General features: G+C 43.0%; 1 protein-coding gene across 3 annotated transcripts in view; it reads right to left on the reverse strand.

Moving 5' to 3' along the window:
• PAG1 (phosphoprotein membrane anchor with glycosphingolipid microdomains 1) overlaps window positions 1-18,923 on the reverse strand; it is a 132,686-nt gene that overhangs the window by 83,179 nt on the left and 30,584 nt on the right. For all 3 annotated transcript variants that reach the window (XM_031441423.2, XM_064480899.1, XM_064480900.1), the window contains exon 2: window positions 8,332-8,399. The gene's annotated coding sequence lies outside the window, so the exon portion shown is untranslated. The remainder of the gene's footprint in view (window positions 1-8,331; window positions 8,400-18,923) is intronic.

Consider the following 18,923-nt stretch of genomic DNA (forward strand, 5'->3'; position numbering starts at 1 on the left):
CAATTTGGAATACCTTCTCCATATTATTGAAAATCAGTGGGCAGGAGTGTCATTAATGCTTTCAGGCCACTAATGTACAAGAAGTTATTACTTCAAAGTGTAAAAAATGGTTGAAAATGAGTTGACTTTCCTAAATTAGGAAGTTAAGCTTCAAAGGTCTGAAATTCAAAAACTATTTTTTTGTTTACCTGAAACTGTCCAATAAATGTACCTTTGATGACCAGAGAACCCATATTTTCTTGGTTAACTTGACATGAGGGCCCCACAAAAGTGTAGCTTCTCTGCTCCCTGAAGGAATAACCTGATTCATACACATTTCAATTTGTATCCGTTTTGCATAAATGAAGCCACGTTGTAGAAAAGACTGATTCATTATCATGTAAAATACAGCCATTAGTAGAAACTCCAGCAACCCACATTCCCAGACATAAGATCAGACTCTCAGGCTTCTGGGTTGGGGTTGCAGAATGAGAGGTGGAGTGTTTCTAAAAAAAAAAAAAAGAAAAAAAAAAAAGCCTTTCTTCTGAAGGAGGTATTCATTAAAGGAATTTTAAAATTTCTTTAAAAAAGGAAGCTACAACAGGCCATTCTCTGAGTCTACCATCCAAGCAGAAAATTCTATCCAGTTGACCCTTAATGTGAACACTGTTGTATAGGTAATTCTTAAAATGTGGATCTGTTTCTCTCTCAAAACCTTTAATGAGCTATCTTGTGGCTGGATATTTGATAGGAATCACTTGCCTCCAATGCTTATTCAGTTAACAGACAGGAGATGTGTTACCAGTGTGCCTGCCAATCAGATGCGCCACTGGGAAGTAAATGACGGAAGTGCAGAGCATGAAGGACCATGGGGTCCACGGCTAGGGGAGGAGACAGCGAGGCCTGATTCCAGGCCGTGCTGACGAAGTGGCCTCAGAGATGGGAAGAGGGGAAGATCCCGGGAAGAGAGCAGGCGAATGGGGAGAACCTTCCAGTGCTTATTAAATGCCTGGTGCTGTTTTAGGCACTGAGAATACAAGGGGAACGAAGCAGGTCTCAGGTGACCTCCAGTAGGTGAAGACTGACAAAAGACACATTAACACTGAAGTATCAGATAAGGAAAGTAAATTAGGACGGTAAAGGAGAAAGGAGTGACAGTGTCATGAGTGACCATGGCTGCTTGGGAAAGTCCTTTCTGAGAAGGTAACATTTAAGTTGAGATCTGAATGACAAGAAAGAACCATCCTCTGTTCTTTCAACTTAAAATACTGTCTCTGGTGGGAAAAGGTGTCAGATGGCAAATTGGAGAGATGTGATCCAGCCTCGTAAGTCAGTGGTTTTCACCATTTGTGTGTGTGTGTGTGTGTGTGTGTGTGTGTGTGTGTGTGTGTGTGTGTTTGAGGCACATTTTCAAATATTAGAATATTTATCAGATTATATAAAGGGATTGTAAGATAAAGCAACTTAAGATCAGTCAACGACAATTCAGTCCTGTCACTCACAAGAGTTCAACCAGCAATGCCTCAGTCATCTATAAAAGCACCCCTCATTTCCAGTCACCAATTTGCAGCAATTCTGAGCTGCTGTTTGCAGCCCATACCCTACACTTGCACACTCAGGAGGAGAACTTGTCTCCAGTTAAAATCAACAGGAGTTCTTCTGAGAACACACCCAGCTAAAAATCACACTCCCCTTGTTCTCTGCAAACATACCTGTTTAGCTTAATAATTGCCTACTGATACCTTTAACTGTACATATACATTTTATAAACTATATAAAGTCAAGTGTGGAAAAAATACATTTTAAACATTAATACTGGACAGCACGCCTTTGTGTTTTGGGGCATTTGCTGGCCAACGGCAGAGGACTGTATTCGTGAAACGATGAACCCTGGTTTGCCACTCTTGAGTTTCTGCATCTCCTGGCTGTGCCAGAGGAAATATCATTCATTTCACAGAATTCTCAACCTTTTGGTTCTTCCCCTACATGACACTATAGGAAGTTTTATTTCTTTTGTTTTTCCACACCATTTTGTGATTCCTCATGGTCAGAACCACCAGAGACAGGCCATCACAATAGCTTTCCTGATACCCGCACAGACGAGGGAGACACACATGGAGAAGAAAGGGCCCCAGCACAATCGAGTATTGTGTCAAGATTACTAGAAATGATGGTTGGTCCCCGAAGTCCACCATTCAAAATTATCATGTGTTAACAATCTGGATGTAGGGCTGACTAGCGATGACACAGGTCACTGCCCTGATGACCAGGGTTGATTTGGTGAGCCAAGGCAGCCTCTAAAGGAACCAAATCCAGGGTCAAGGAACAGTCTCCTTTCCTAACCAGCTTCCTAGAGCAGTGCGTAATTAATTTATTTTAAAAGATAGAGCAAAAAAGTAGTATTAAAGAAAATAAAGCTGAGTATATGGGAGGAATGTTAAGAAGACTTCTGCGGATGCAACTAAAACTGTTTAGGAAACATAACAATAGCCTTAACACAATGGTTAGATTCCAAATAGTCAACTCCCTTTTCAGACAGCTCCTCTAGGGCACATTTCATGCCAGGTAACTTGGGTTTCTGCTGAAGCTGGAATTTCAGCCTAGTATTCCAAAAAGCAGCTCTTGGAATCTTCTCATTTTTGCTAAGTAAGACATCCATTCACAAAAGGAACAGCAGTGTTCCTGGAGCTTAATGAGAAAAACTCTAATAAAACACTGACAAGCCATCAGGCTGTCTCAACACCTGCAGGTACGGGGCAAAGGGAGGCAATGTGACCAGTTCCTAGAACCCTCCTCTGAGAAGGCTCTCACTGCTGCTACCAAGAGAGAGGAAACAGCTGAGACCCAAAGGGATGGTATCACAGAATCTCCTCCCAAACCTCTGGGGAGGGACTAGGTCCCCCAGGAGCCACAGCCTGGCCTGAGCACCCAGCTGCTCTGAGGAGCAGGTGCTGGAGATCCCGGACTCTAAACTCAAGGCATGTCTTCCATGGCTCTGAAGTTTCTAAGGAGATTGTGACTACTGGTGGCTGGGTAATCACCTGAAATCTTTCCTTTTCACAGAAAATCACGGACCTTTAAAACTAGAAGAAAGTTTACCCTTCATGGATAAATAATAATCACTTCATCCAGCCCCCCCCCCCCTTTTTTCTCTTTCATTTCTTCTTTCCCTCTTAAAAAAAAAAATCAACTGGTTACTTTTAAAAGGAAAAAAAAAAGAGTCCTAATATACAAAAAACTATAGAACTCAAGTGAATGCCTGCCAATTTCACACATCCCCACTTACCTTTATTTAAATAAAAAAAAAAACCAAACCCTGATAGGGACAAAAATAGTCTTAGAGAAGTTCAGGAACACACATTGGGTCACAAAGAAGCCAGGAGTACATAATGAAACTAGTGTCTAGGTCATTTGACTCACCAGCCAAGTTCTACCATAAGATCAGACAGCTAATAGAAAACTGATACTCAAAATTCCAGATGGTGACGGTCTAGCCATTAGATGTATTTTTTAATCACTAGAAAAATCAGTTAAGTTTGGAGAAAACATCAGGGACATATTTTCTCTAATTAAAAAATTCTAATAGAAATTTTCATATGTTAAAAACTTTTGAAAGAAAATAGAAAACATACACACGTTTATTGACAAAAAGTGAATACTTTTAGAATGTATTCTGTACTATGAGGCAAAATGACAGGGTTTAGATCATCAGGGCCAGCATATCTTTTGAGAGTGAGCCAACAGATTTGGTGTCAACAAGGGATCACTGCTGAAGCTTGATTCCATCCGGCCTGATGTTCCAAATTTAGTTATACAGTTGACCCTTGAACAATGTGGGGTTAAGGGTGCCAACCCTCCATGTGGTTGAAAATCTGTGTAAATCTAATTTACAGTGGGCTCTCAGTAACCACCTTTCCTTCGTATCCGTGATTCTGCTTCTGTGGAGTCAACCAACTGCGGGACATTTAGTACCATGTATATAGTAGGGACTACTGGAAAAAATCCATGCCTATGTGGACGTGCACAGTTCAAACCCATGTTTTTCAAGGGTCGATTGTACTTCAGTTAGATCCATTTGAAAAGTAGCCTAGAAAATAGAGAAATGAGATTTAACCATATGCTGAAATCCTCCTTTTACACTTGGAAGCACAGCAAATGCACTTTTCCAGGCTTATGAAGTAACCCTCTAGCATCATTGATTTTTGAGTCTTACAAAAAGCTCTTTGGCTTGTGCCCGCATCACAGATTTACACTGCCATAACTCCTGTCAGGCATCATCTTGGCTTTATGAATAAATAAAACTATGCTCTAGGGAAACATTGATTTAAGAGGAAAAATCAATATCCATCTAGCATGTGATAGACTTGAGCTTTAAGGCTACTTATCCCCCGAGTACAATGCAATCCTAAATGTAAAACCATACTTTTTTGCCTCCTAAGTAAAAGGAGGGTGAAGGTGTGTGAAATTGGCAGGCAAGTGTCTGCCTTCCGTAGTCCTCAGTGTGCCAGGAACTCCCTTCCCTTTACAAAGCAGTTAGCCTCTGCTTCCAAAAGGAAAGAGCAAGGGAAAGGAAAAAAAAAAAAAAGAGATGGACCAACCAAAGATGGCAAAATCTGGGTAATCTGTGAATTTAGGTTGTAAGTGTGTGAGAACTCACTGTATTATTAATTCTCTCATGGATGCAAAATTTTTCATAATAGGAATCTGAAAAGTATGTATGTTTGCTAGAAGGAAACTCTATAAAGCTGGTACCGACCAAGATGTTGACAATGGTTCTCTCTGGGTAATGACCTCATTGAGAAGCTTCTCTTCCTTCCTTGGGAGTTTTGTATTTTCCAGATTTCTGTAGTGAATATATATATATACTGCTTTTATAACTCAGAAAAGACACACACAATAAATGCAAGGCAGAAGAGCCAAAAAAAAAAAAAGGTTTAATTAGAGTGACTGCAAGTATTTTGTGGACTACTGGCCTAGAGGTAGCTTACACACCACAACACATATTTATATTCAACTCTTTCTTACCGCTCTTGGACATTTCTTCAGGGCACAAACAGGTTGCTGTTAAAATTGATTTTAAAAATAAAGGGAACAGCGTATGCTGAGATTAACCTCGTCTCTGCGAGCCAAAGATCAAACAAGAGACAGAAGCTGGCTGAAGTCATTATTACTTCCTCAGCTCTGCAATTCTGCAATCACCTTACAGCCTAGGCCTATGTTCACAGTGGAGACAATGTAAAGTTCTGACAGGTCAGGGGAGGGTAGAGCTCAGTGGTAGAGGATGTGCTTGGCTTGCAAGAGATCCTGGGTTCAATCCCCAGTGCCTCTGTTAAGGGAAAAAAATTAAAGCCAAGGCTTTTGCTTTCTTGCTCAGAATTGGTTGGGATTAGAAATGAATTCCATTATGTTTCCCCAGCTCCTCGAAGATGCAGTTCATTGTTAATTGTGTTAACTGTGGCCTCTCAAAAAACACACTCGTCTGCTGATGTGGATTAGGGCTCACGTCCCAGCAGACAGTTCCTGATGCTGTCTGTCCCCCTGGCTTGTCTTTCTGATAAGTGGAAAGGACAACTCGGGAAATCTGAAACATGCTTTCCAGCCACAGACACATTGGAAGACTGGAAATGGGTTGAGGTAATTTAAATTTTGAATCCCAAATTCAAACATCATAAAAGAAACGACTATCATCCCCAGAGCTGGTGAGGATATTGGCTGAATCCAAGGTGGAAGTGATCGCAGTCACAAGTTCCGAAAGCATGCAGCCACCGTGTTAGTACTGATAGCAGCCCAGGCGGGAAGGGGGCCGTTAATTGGTTTTGGCGGCTCTTCTTGGATACTAAAAGCAAAACAGAATAGCAAAACAGCATTGTGGAGAAAAATGCTTGTATGTAGCCAGAGAAAAGCACAGCTTGAGATTACTTTTTTACAAACACTATCTTATTTTTTTTATTACAGTTTCAGAGGGACACTCATTTAAAGAAATCAGAGCATCCTTTGTGTACTGCTATGTGCAAGGCATTTATTAGATGTTGTAGATACAAAAAAAAAAAAAAAGATCTGAATCTTACCCTTAAGCTTAGTATCTATGGGAGGGTCGGGAATAGAAGCAGATAATTAAATACAGCATGATCAGATATATAACTGAAGAACTGTGGAAGCCCCGTATGCATGGGGATGCGGGGAAATCAGGGAGGGCTTCTCAGAGGAGATGGAAATTGAGGTGGATCTTGAAGGATGTACTGGAATTTATCAAGAAAAAATGAGCAGGGGCATTCTCAGAAGTGAGAACAACACATGCAAAGGCATATGTGCCTGAAAGGAAAGGATGTGTTGGAATATCCCGAGACATTCAATCCTAATGAAGCACAGACAGCAAGGCAGGGGGGTCCACACCAAGGCGTCTGGATCTATTCTCAAGGTGACAGGTACCACAGAAGTCACTGAACGGGACATCGCATTATAAATTAGGGAGCAGGGTACCTACAATGGGGACAGTCTGTTGGAAGAGAGCTCTGTTAGTTAGCTCCAGCAACAGACCAGCACAGAGCTGATGAGGGTCCGAACTAATATAGTGACAGCGGGAAGCAGAGGAGAGGAACACTGGAAAGATATTTACAATGAACATTGTGACAGCTGGCAATTAATATTTAACCTCACCAAGTACCAGTCACTGTTTTGGAAACTTTCACGTTATCTTAAATCCAGAATCTGGTGCAGACTGAATGCAAAGGGTGAAGCAATGTCAGGATGAAGTTTTCTGGCTTGAGTTACGAGGTAGACGGTGATACCTTTAATTAAAATATTGATTCCAGAAGAAGGAATCAGCTGGAAGCAGAAGATGAGTGAGGAGGGTGGGGAAGACAGTTTCACTGTATACAGATTAATTTTGATCACTGCTTGGGATATACGAATGAGGATAACCAACTGGAGCCAGGAATACCACAGCGAGCAAAGCAGAAATTTCAGGTTAAATTTTTTTTTAAAGGCATAAAAATATCCTCACAGTAAGATTTAAGCCATCGACCACATACGAAAAAGCACACAATACAATGCTTTCTAGAAACTTAAGAGGACTGTGTGATTCCGCTACAGAATTATCTGAGACCTATTCTAAAATATATGGATTCTTGAGTTAAAATTTCATGCCCCCTACCTAGAAAATGCTCTATATTTCAGACCCACAGATAAAATGTGTAAGGAGAGCAGCTCTGGTGGAGAGGAAAGCGCATGAACGAAAATAATACGAATCCCCGATAGGAGATTCTTGTCAAATGTCGCGAGATCAGAGGAAGGCGTTTCTGGAGCGTGGATAATCAAAGCTCTTAATGCACTGATTCTCTGTTCGAAGTTAACTAACAAAAGGCAGGCTGTTTTCCAGGCTCTGCGGTTATATTTAGAAAGACCTCCAAGGGGAACCCCAATGGCCCTGAAACAGCTCCCTGCTTTCCTAAGAGGAAAGGGTTCTGGCAAGAGAAAGAACTTCTCAACAAGTTAAAGGAAAGATTTAATTGAAAGACAGTGGCCTATTTTACAAGATTCCTTCTGTGAAGAGATTAGAAGCATTCAGGCCAGATGTAACCCAGCCCGTAAGAGGAATTGGATAATGACGTAAAATGGACAGGGGTCGGTCAGGTCACAGTGCGTGAGGTCTGTAAATCTTTTAAATGGGTGGCCAGGGCCCTTCAAAGTCCAGGATTCATTAGAAAAATGGATAACCATGTAGCAAGCTAATTGCTAAAATCAAATAAAGACTGTCTTTGTGTTAACTTGCTCATTTCAGTTGGCTGATTTTTTTTTCTGGTTTTGGCTCCATTCAAAGACAACCTAAGGTTATTAAAGAATTTTTATATAATTATTATTAGCACTAAATGAGATGACTAATACCACTGATGGTAATAATAAAACTCAGCCTCATAATTTTTGTTGTTGTTGGTGGTGGTGGTGGTGGTGGTGGTGATCACTGTTTGAAACTGGAAACCCATCAGGCTATCCAGTTATAGTCTCCATCTCAAAGATGGGGAAAGAATTTGAGAGGGTAAGTATTCTGCCTAATTTTACACAGGCATTACAGGAAGAGCCAAGCTTGAGCCCATTACTGAGCAAAGGAACACACCATGTTGTACAAAGTTTGATGGGTGATGTCCTGGTCGCTAATTATGGCAGAAACCCCACGGTGCTAACTTCAAAACTGGATTAGCTAATACCCTTGAGATTCTTTAGCTTGACAGCTGTATGTCTGCAGTCCGACAACTCTAAGTCCCTAAAGGTACTCCTGATGCCTGTCCAAAGGTAAGCTGGAAGCAAACATGAATAAACAAGAGTGCAGAATAAATCAGATACATAAATGAATACCTTGCAGTCACTCTCCCAGCTCTGGAGTTGCACTCATCTGTTGAACTCAGAGAACGACCTCGTGTTTTCTGGAAAGGAAACACAAACAGGAAACAATTTCAAAACTCTGAACTAGGTGAAAACTGCAGTAACTAAAGGTAAAATGCTGATCTTTTCATTCACTCGTAGAAGTTCTGAGCAACAAAGAGAGCATCTGAGAAACAATTATTTAATCAAACTTTAGTACTTTAAAACCTTTAACACTGTAAAAAAATGGAAAAACAAAAGTTAAAACTTGCTTTTAAAATATTCAGACCTATACATTATCCCAAATTTTATATATGAAGGAAAGTAAAAATGATGCATTAAGCACATGTGCTCTCAATGATGAACAATTATGCCCATGATTTAGTTTTTTTCCCCCTCATTCTTTGTTTCTTTATTCATTGCTTTATTCCACCTCTTCTCACAGGCACTGCAGACACCTGTGGGTTAGCACCACACACCTCAAACATGGACCCTTCCAGTAGGCATTATACTGTGGATTAAAACAAAAGCAAAAACGGTCACATGCCTCAAGAACGTGACAGCCTTATCAGAACAAAGTCGGAACAACGCTGTACAGAACTGTATGATAATTGTTATAAGAGACTGAGCCATGTTGTTCTATGCCTTCATCCAGAAACATGCTGTCTTTTTGATATCATGGTTTCCTATGATTAAGATAAAATTGTATCACTTACAAAGATCACTTCCTCCAAAAGGATATGTCATTCAAGCTTGAGGAATGTACTCTCAAATCTAACATTCTCTTTCTGTAGACTGAATCTAAGAAAGCATCTTAAAATATGCTAACCGGAAGTAAAAAGCCTTGAGAGCGAAAGAATGAATGATCTCATAATTAGACAGAAAAAATATCCATTGAGGTAAACCAATGCAATTTTTTTTTCTTTTGGTAAAAGGTTTAAAAGGGAAAGAATGATCTATTTCTTAGAAAGAAATGAAACGCAAAGCAATGTTAGAAAGACCAAAGGGAAACAGTAAGTGGACAATAAGAAAGGCAGTGGTCCCTCCATGACCTGCTCCGTCAGACTCTCCAGAGGTCAGCAAGATGAGGGCTCCCCAGCCCCGTCCCACCTCATGGGCCCTCTGCCCTCGAGGTCTAAGCACCTCCTGGGTGGGAGCTGCAGGAGAAGAGTGAGTAGGTGACGGAGAGTTCCACGTCAGGAGAGGAGGTAAAAGGTGAAGACCACGCCTGCCGAGAGTCTGCTTTCAACAAAGAAAGCCAATGGAAATTCTCTACTCTTTGCCCTTTTCTGGGAAATTCCCCACTCTAACTCCTAAGCGTTACAGCTCAGCAGCACCGTGGGTTCTGGAAGGTTTCCACGCCAGCCCGAAAGCCCATCATTTATGAAAACGCATTGCAAGCTGTAAACAACTACATCAGAAACAAGGGTCTGGGAAAAGCACCTGTTCAAAAATGGAGAAATAACTATTCTGAGATCCTGCTAAGTTTAATAAACACTTAAAATAGGTAAACAACAAGTTCATACTGTGTAGCACAGGGAACTATATTCAGTATCCTATAGTAACTAATGGTGAAAAAGAATATGAAAACGAATCTATGTACGTATATGTATGACTGAAGCATAAGGCTGTACACCAGAAATTGACACACTGTAAATTGACTATACTTCAGTAAACACACACACACACACAGGTGAAAACCCCACCACTCACTGATAATTGTCTATTCTACAAGAGCAAAGATGAAGAGGCCCAGTTCTAATACCAAGTTACCGATATAGATGACCCAGAGAGACACAAGTAATAATAAAGTATGTTCAGGTGTGAGTAGTGTACAGAAGAGAGTGTGAGGGCCCCGGACGTACAGCTCTCCACGGCTCCTGGGATAAGACCGGAGCCACCCGGGATGGTCTGACCGGCTCCTCACCTGGGTGCCTGCCCGCCTGCCCAGAGTCACACTCATCGTCTGTCTCATCATCCCCACCTCCCACCCTGACTTCTCCACACCTCTGCCACACTGTTTGCTTGTTTTGTTTTTTAAGAGGCTAAACAACTAATATAGAAAAGAGTATCTAATAAAGCACTTGCTTGTAAGCTGGAAACCGTCTGCAGTGAGCTTCCACCTGGGCCAACCTCCAACTTGGCCCAACCTGGGCCCTGTCACAGCCTTCTCAATCTTCTCCTTCTTTTATTTCAAGTCCAGTGAAGAAATAAACTGTAAACACTCATGTAAAGTACAGAGCACAGGCATTTGGGGCTGGATAATTCTTTGTTTTGAGGGGTTAGCATTCCTCCACCCCTCAGTGGTGATACTCAAAAATGTCTCCAGACTTTGACACATGTCCCATGAAGGGCAAAATCATTCTCCAGTTGAGAATCACTGGTCTTCGATACATGATGACTTATTAAAACATAATCATCTCTACAGCCTAACTTCCATGTCATGCAGAAAGACAACAGCGGGATGGGGACTGTCAGAAAGGGCACTGATGGGGGACAGGAGAGGGAGGAGAGCACATGTATCGAGCACCTGCTCTATTCTTGGCTCGTGTGAGGTCGGTCATCTTATCTAATACAAAACACCCTGTGCTTTCTCTTCCTAACTCAGAGCCTGCTCAAAACCTTGAGAGGTGATGATTTACACGGATGATGTTACTGAAAGCAAAACTCTGCAGAATAAAATAAAAATAAATATTTCTAGAACTTCCCATAGACATTGATACGCGTGTCTTTTACTCTCAGTGGACCAGCCACCTACCTTCCCACCCTTAGGAGTGAGCAGCAGCACCACACATTCTCATGGTGGGTGCCTCACTGATCACTTCCTTGGCTACTCCTACCAGCTTAAAGCCATGTGGCCGTTCATGAGTGGAGACCCAAATGGACTCGAATGCATGGCCCAAACAGCACCTTCCCTAAGCTCCCAGGGAAGCAGGCATTTGGCCTGAGGAACTGTTGTAAATGCTACCAGGTTACAGCTCTTTATCGGTGACCCACCTGAAGAAAACAAGCCCCACAGCCCAGCCCAGGGGGGTGGGTTAAATCTTGGCTTGACTGCTGACCTCCCTGGGAGCCTTTAATGAGGGAAGGGAGGGACGGGAGTTTCTGGGCAGAATTTGACGTTGGTCATTTTCTCTCCTGAGTCCGCAAGGGCTGGCTCACTGATCTCTACTACATTCAGCAAGGTCAGGTCCAAAAGCATCCCCAAAGAAAAGTCTTCTGTAGCCCTGTCAATTCAAAAAGGACCAGAGTGGCTGTTTGAACACATATAGTGGTATGGAGTTTTTACTAACTGGCCTTTTCTGATTCTGTTCTAAGTTAATCACATATTCCACTCTAATATCTGTTCAAATGTTTTATCTGGGTGGGGGTGGGGGTGGGGGGTCCTTCATGTGCTGGTCACTATTCTAGGTAGGGTTTCAATATTGACCAAGACACATACAATCCCCAGCCCTCTGGTGCTTTCTGGTAGAGGTGGGAGACAGACCAGCCACCTAGCAGAACACTTATGGTGGTCACTGGAGAAAACAACCGAAGCCAGCTTGTGGCTAGCTACTGCCCGGGGGGAGGCACTACTTTGAGTCGGGAGTTGGGAAAGACATGGGGGCGGCGGGGGGTTGAGGCACAGGGAATACTAGTTGAGCAGAGCCCTGAAGGTGGTGGGAGGGGCCGGGCGGGGAGGCGGGAGGACCATAAGAGGCCAATTGTGCGCATTGGCACCCCCTGGAGAGTGGTGGGAAGGCAAGTCAGAGAGGGGTAGGTCACACTGGCCCCGCCCCATGTGACCACCAGGTTGGCACGACTCCTAGGATCAGAGCGTGCCCAGTGCTCGAACGGCCACTGCAGGGAAAGCATGGGCGGTGGGCCCACATGCAGACATGTAGATCCTGCAGCGGAAACAGGAGGAAGTTCTCTTCTAAGTCATGGCCCAAAGAAGAAAACTGGAAGCAAGGTTATTAGCTGAGAATAAGGATGTGGAAGGAGGTAGAGGAGGTCTGATGGGAGAGCAGGGAGTAGGAAGAAGTCCTTCAGGAGAAAAGAAAGAGTAAATGGACAAGGAACCAGCAGCCTGATGGGTCCACGGAGACGAAGGTGAGACCTATCAGCACAGTGGTGTGTGTTCCTTCAGCCAAGTCGCAGTGCAGGTAGGTAGAGCTGAGTTATATCCGTGAATATAAATGAGGATGGAGAGAAAGAAATGAAGAACCTGAAAGCGTGGGCAAAGGAGTTTTACAAAAAGAGATCACGGAATCTAAGCTGAGTTACTGGGAAAGAAGAGGCGGGGGTGACAGATGGTGGAAATTAGCAGGATCGATGCACTGTAGGTACTGGTGGAATCCAAGAATGGCTGGAGTTAGGGGAAGAGGGAGGGTTGACTAGAAAGAGGTGATGATCGGGGAATGGGAGGCTTGGAGAGAGAGTGGATTAAACCCTCAGTACTCAAAGTGTGCTCCCCAGATGGGCCAGCAGCATCAGCAGCACCTGGGGACCTTGTGTGACCTGCAGAATCCCAGACCTACTGAATCAGAACCTACACTGTGACAGGTGACCCGTATGCACACTAAGCCTGGGGAAGAACCTTCCATCTGAGCCAAATGAGTCAATCTCCACTTGCCCAGAAGCTGCAGGCACCCTATAAAAAGGGTAGGTTTCTGAGGTTAGGGACTTCCCTGGGGCTCTGCTTCTCATCCTCCACTTTCAACGGCTCATTTTGGCTTCTCGGGTTTCCATTCGGCTGCCTCGCGCCCTTGCTCAGTCCTGCCTTGCAGCCTTACAGTAGAGTTGGCAGGCTTTGGATTCCATTTACCAAAGAGTGGGCTGTCTTGCCCGCATCCCTACCCTGTCTGTAGCAAACGGCACCCCTCACTTCCTGAGACCAAGTTCCAGATACCCTCTCTGCTCTCCTTTGCCTTTGAGGGGGCAACCAGATACTCAGGACCCTCCACCTGTCCCGCAGAGTTTCATGGACCCACAGAGATCTATGACTGGGCACCCATGCAAAATATCCAGTATTGTTCACTGTGGCTTTTTTAAGGGTTTAGCTTCCTGCTGTAATAATTACCCAGGGTTTTATGTCTTCTTTAATATAAGCAGATTGCCTTCAGTCTTTAGAGTTAATTTTTATAAAGCAAGGAAAACAGCAGCTGTATATGACATTACAGAATGAAAGATGAAGTTGAGCCTAATTCATGCAGGCTTTGCTTCACTAACAGCTTTTGTCCTGATAAACAGTGTGTGACATTTTCATTAACCTAGATACAAACTCCCACACAAATACTCACACATGAAATTAAATGAAAATACCAAATTTAGAATCTCTTGCTCATATCTTTCAAGGCTGATAAGATTTCAGACGCTGTCATTTGTAACAGTTTTCTTACAACGACTAAAAACGACCAGTTATGGGTCTTACTTTTTGCAGAGCCCATGATATGCATTCCAGACAGCCTCATCTCCTGTAACGCCCACGGGAATTCCGTGGGATCTGTACTGCTGTTACTCTGGTTCTACAGATGTGGAAACGGGGGCTCGGACAGGTTAAGTGACACAGCCAGTGAGTGGTGGAGCCAAGTTTCAAACCCAAGGGTACCTGACTCCAATGCAGAGACTCACTCACACACCGTTTTGGGTAACACACTGCTGCTGCCTAAAAGTGTGACCAGGTGTAGTTTTCTCCGCCTCCTTGTATCCCTAAGCATATACAGAGTCACTATTAAATACGCTCCTACTTGAATCAAGAAAGTATAAACAGATGGTCTCTGATCCCGTCACTGCTGAATATGTAACACAGACTTCCTTGGTTAGATGTGACCATTTTCCAGCTTGGTGATAATTCTTTCGGCTGTTTCTCAGTGAGAATAAATCAATGAGCCGAGTCAATCTGGCCTCACTCTGCTCAACTGTGATATGGTTGTAACACACCTGCTCATCACCATGGGGACCTGAATGCAGTCTCCAGTGGGTGGGTGGCCTGCCCTCCGGGAACAGAATCTATTCTGCCGTCAGGAGAAATTGCTGGCAATGCCCACTCGTCAGATCCCTTCCTCTGCCGAGGCAGCTGAGACCTCAGGTAAGTTTAGCAAGTGTGCAGAAGAAACAGAATGGAATCCAAACCTTCCTGTGTGAGTTAATTGCCATGAGACTCTAGGCACACCAGCTTCCTTCCCTGCATCACTTAACCACCCACGATTCAGGGACAACAATGCCTGGCTGGCCCTGCCTCCTCCTTCCCAAGGATGGCATGCAGATGATTTGATGGGCCCAAGGCCCTTGGGTGGAAAGAGCTGAGGTTAATGAACCTGTGTCCACACACTCCGCGCTGAGCAACACAAAATCAGGCCAAGACACGTGCATGTGGTGATCAGGGTTGGGCATGTGGGGCTGATAAAATATTTCCTCTGTGGTTAGTGAAGCCAAAATAAACAGAACAACAACAACAAAAGAAGCCTCAGAAAACTGACCTCCCCACTCCCCACACCCCCATCTGTCAAATAGAAACAGAAACCTCTTGTTTTTCAGTAAAAATAACAGGGCAACCTTTTTAGTTTCCCAGATTTTTAAAAGGAACAAGAGCTGTAAGAAAAGAAATATCCTAGGGCTCACGGTAAAAGCATAGCCTTTTTCATTTTAATATGTTCCATCTATGGATGAATATTTATCACTCAACATTTATCACTGCCTCAATATTTACCAGTGTCTCTATGCATATTTCTCCATCTGTCTTAGGCTGTCAAGTCTGGGAAGGCAGGGGCCAAACTGAGTTAGTTCTTTTTGTAAAGGGTGTGAAATTGTCATGCATAATTAGGCACTTAGAGGGTTTTTGATGAAGCTGCTTGTGAAGCACGAGAAAGGTTACTACCATGGTAGGCTTGCTTCCTGAAACCTTCCTGTCTTTCTGAAATGTCAGACGATCACACACTCACAGACTCGTGAACGCACAGGCACTTGGGCTGGGGGATCATGCAGACGGAGCTAGCTGAACACCCTGTGGTCTGCGGCCCATGGCAGCTGCAGCTGCAATGCCTAAAAGCTTGTCAGAAAGGCAAACCTCAGGCCCCACCCCAGACCTACCAAACCAGGAGGTGCAATTTAACAGGATGCTCAGGCAATCGGTGTGCACATTCAAGTCTGAGAAGCACGGACTAGAGAACCATCCAGTTCAACGACTTCGTTTTACAGATGTGGGATGGCCAAGCGACAGTCTGAGCAGGGACAGATCCTAAACCTGGCCTTGTACCTTCCAACCCCAATGCTCCACCTACCACCTTTTGCTCCTTCAGGACTTTTCCTCTTTCAATGACTCTTCTGTGGGTCTATAGGTAAATAACGACTGACAGCTTGCCAAGAACATTGGTTGGTTTGATTTGCTACCGAGTCCTTTACTCTTTCAACATTTTGAATTCACATAGAGATACTGGAAACAGAAATCTGGAAAGCCATCTTACAGGAGCAGGCTTGCTCCCGACACGGTGTCCAGTTCGTGATGGTGCATGGAAGTGGACATCATGCTTCTTGGTCGAGATCTGAAACCTACATTTTTTGTGTGTGTGTATGTGTATGTGTGACTTTCAGGTCCAGGGATGCAGCCCAGGTGGCCATTCACCTTTGACCTCTACTCCCCAACTTCATTAACTGCTCCTAAGTCCTGGCTGACACATGGCTCTGCCTTAGGGTTCTAGAGTCCAACCAAAGGAATTTAATTCAAACCCTTAAGGATATGGATTCCAAGAAAAAGCCAGAGCCATGCGAAAACTTGTAAAAACTTCTCTGAGTTGCTGGTGATACAATGGTTTCCATTTGCATCTTTTAAACTAGCTCCTGTCCAGCTGTATCACATACTTCCTACAGCAGATTATGAGCCATTCATTTCCAATTAGGAGAATTTTACTATGAATTTTCCTTCTAGATTCCAGGCACAAAAAGTAGTTAGTAAACAATATTTGATCATATTCAAATCCCATTGTTCTTGTGCCACTAATATTCTCCAAAAGGCTAGAAAGGACTGACATGCACTTTAATCAGGTCTGTTTATGGCAAACATCTGTCTTGACTCACATCTGAATACCAGCAGGCACCCTCCCAACATATGGTGACTTTTCTGGAAAAAATATTAGTTTCTCCAGGTATGAAAAGAGTGGCTGTACTTTTTTTCCCACAGGTCTAAGTTTTTTCCTGTACATTTCAAAATCAGAAAAGAATTTGTTGGCTATAAAAGAAAAGAATGAGACAGGAGAAAGAAACACCCCTACTTGGCTTCCTGTGACTTCCTAACCCACTCTCCATAATGCCCCACTTGAGAGATAAAGTCTGCAGCTGCTGAAAGAAAAGAGAGAAGATACTGAAGAGGGAAGGGCAGTCAAGTCTCACACCATCCTCCCCCACCATCTCAAAAGCCTTTCAACCTCCTTCACTCCTATGCCTGCTTCTCAGTCCCAAACTTCTCCATGGCAACGTGACTGCCTCTTCCCACAATGCACTCTGCTCCTTCTCCTCCATCCGAAAGTCCACTCAGAGGACCCACACCAGGGGCTGGAAGAGCAGCTCCTTGAAGACAGGGCTCCCATCTTGTTCAACTGGTTATAACCATGCCCACTGTTGACTAGCCCACAGGAATCACATCCATGTGAATGGAACTGGGTTACTGAAAACCCCTGACCTCAAAAATAATTTTCCATATTGGATTATTGTTATAAACATATTCAGCAACCCTCTTGACATCTAGAAGTAGGAAAAAGTATAGAAAGTGTCTGCTAGTTTATTTCTTTCAGCGCCAGAGTTTCTGGATTCCAGTTACACACTCAGTTGTATGTTATTTTTTTATGTACTTGTTTCTTGAGATAAGGTGACAAACTTTTAATCTGTTTCATAAAACCAACTGCCAAAACATTTAAATCTATTACTAAAGATACTTTAAAAACAAGTACCTTGAAAAAAAATTGAGGACAATCAATTCCATTGTAATATGATGATTTTTCCTCTCCAGTCCTTAGGAAAGTGGAGATAAGAACTAAGGACTTTTCCAACAGAACCAAAGATCCTTCCTAACATTCTGCAAGTCAGGAATAGACATATTTTGGAAATGAGAAGATAGTTGGGTTTAGTGCAAAGACTAAACCCGAAGAAACGTCTAAGGTTGGAAATAGATTCTCCAAAGAGATGTCTGAAAATGCTCAGACATTGACAAGTGTCTCCAAAGCATGTGGAGTTTCACTGTCATTCTTTATCCTTCTGTATTTTATCTAAGTTACTCCCCAGGCTCCTGACTCATTATATGAGAAGACAGGCTGTTTCAGATGACCTTGTAGGTACAGGATAAAAAGAGCAACTGACAAAGAAGGAAAAAAAATTGTATGGTGCAGAGATGTTGCTGTTTATGAAAGGAAACATTGACTGGTGCAGGAGGGAACAAGCCTACCTCCCATCTCAGTCTTGTAAGCCTTCCCTCCTTTAAGCAAACACTGACAGCGGGCTGACAGCATCTAACTGGCACTGTTCTTTCATGTACCTTTTGTATGACAACTCTATGTGCGGGACATACGATTATCATCCCCATTTTACAGATGAGGAAACTGAAGTATAGAGAGATTATTTGCTCAATGTCACAGAGCTAGTGGCAGGAGGGGCAGGGAGACAAACACATAACAACAAATAGTCTGGCTCCATGGTACAAGCTCTTATCCTCTCCACCTTTACTCAGTTTTGCACCCTTTCACCCACTTGTCCATCACCTTCTCTCCTGCATATGATCGAATTTCAACCACAGTGGCATTATAAGCTGAGAAGTGGCTGATGTCCAGGTCCTAGCCTTCTCAGACCTTCCCCGCAAACAAAGATAACACAGATTTGCAGCGAGATGGGAAGGAATTGTCCACAGAGGAAATTCCCAAGCAGCCTTTCCATTCCTGGAGTCGTCCCGCCCCATTCCCATCTTCTGTCGGCCTGTCACATGCCCAGCCTAGAAGGTGACCATCTTCATGGAATTTGCAGTCATCCCTCAATCCTAACACAATGTGTACAAACAAGGCAGTCTCTTGTCATCTACAGTTTGGTCAAGAAAAAAAACAAACAAAACAAAACCTTCTAATTGTTTCTGAATAGAAGACAAATGGATATATGTATTTCTGAGTTAGAAAGAGTAAAATAAATCACACTTTCCTAAGTTTTCTCAAAAAAAACCCAAACCTTTCTAATCATAATATAGTTTGAAATTCCACTATCTTCTGATAATATTCAATGACTTAGGAGTTCAACATGGAAGATTATCTCTTCCTTCTGAATGTCTGTTCTGTAACAAAAATGTGCCAAGTGCTACAAACTATATCAATATGAATAACTTACCAATCCTTCCCTCAGGATGAATTCCCTTCAGTGAAATTCTTTACTTCCATTTCCTATGAGGTCAACTATTTCAGAATGAGTATCTGAGAATCAGAAGAGACACTCAGAATTGGGCCCTTTTAGGAGAGAGATGGGGCCTGTGAGTTGTAAAAATGAAAACATCTTGAATACTCTGTTGGAAAACCAGATGTAGAAGAAATATTACCTCTTATTATGCATATTATGTGTCATGAAGCCAAATCAATGTA

The sequence above is a fragment of the Camelus dromedarius genome, chromosome 30 (assembly GCF_036321535.1).
Source record: "Camelus dromedarius isolate mCamDro1 chromosome 30, mCamDro1.pat, whole genome shotgun sequence".
Lineage (NCBI taxonomy): Eukaryota > Metazoa > Chordata > Mammalia > Artiodactyla > Camelidae > Camelus > Camelus dromedarius.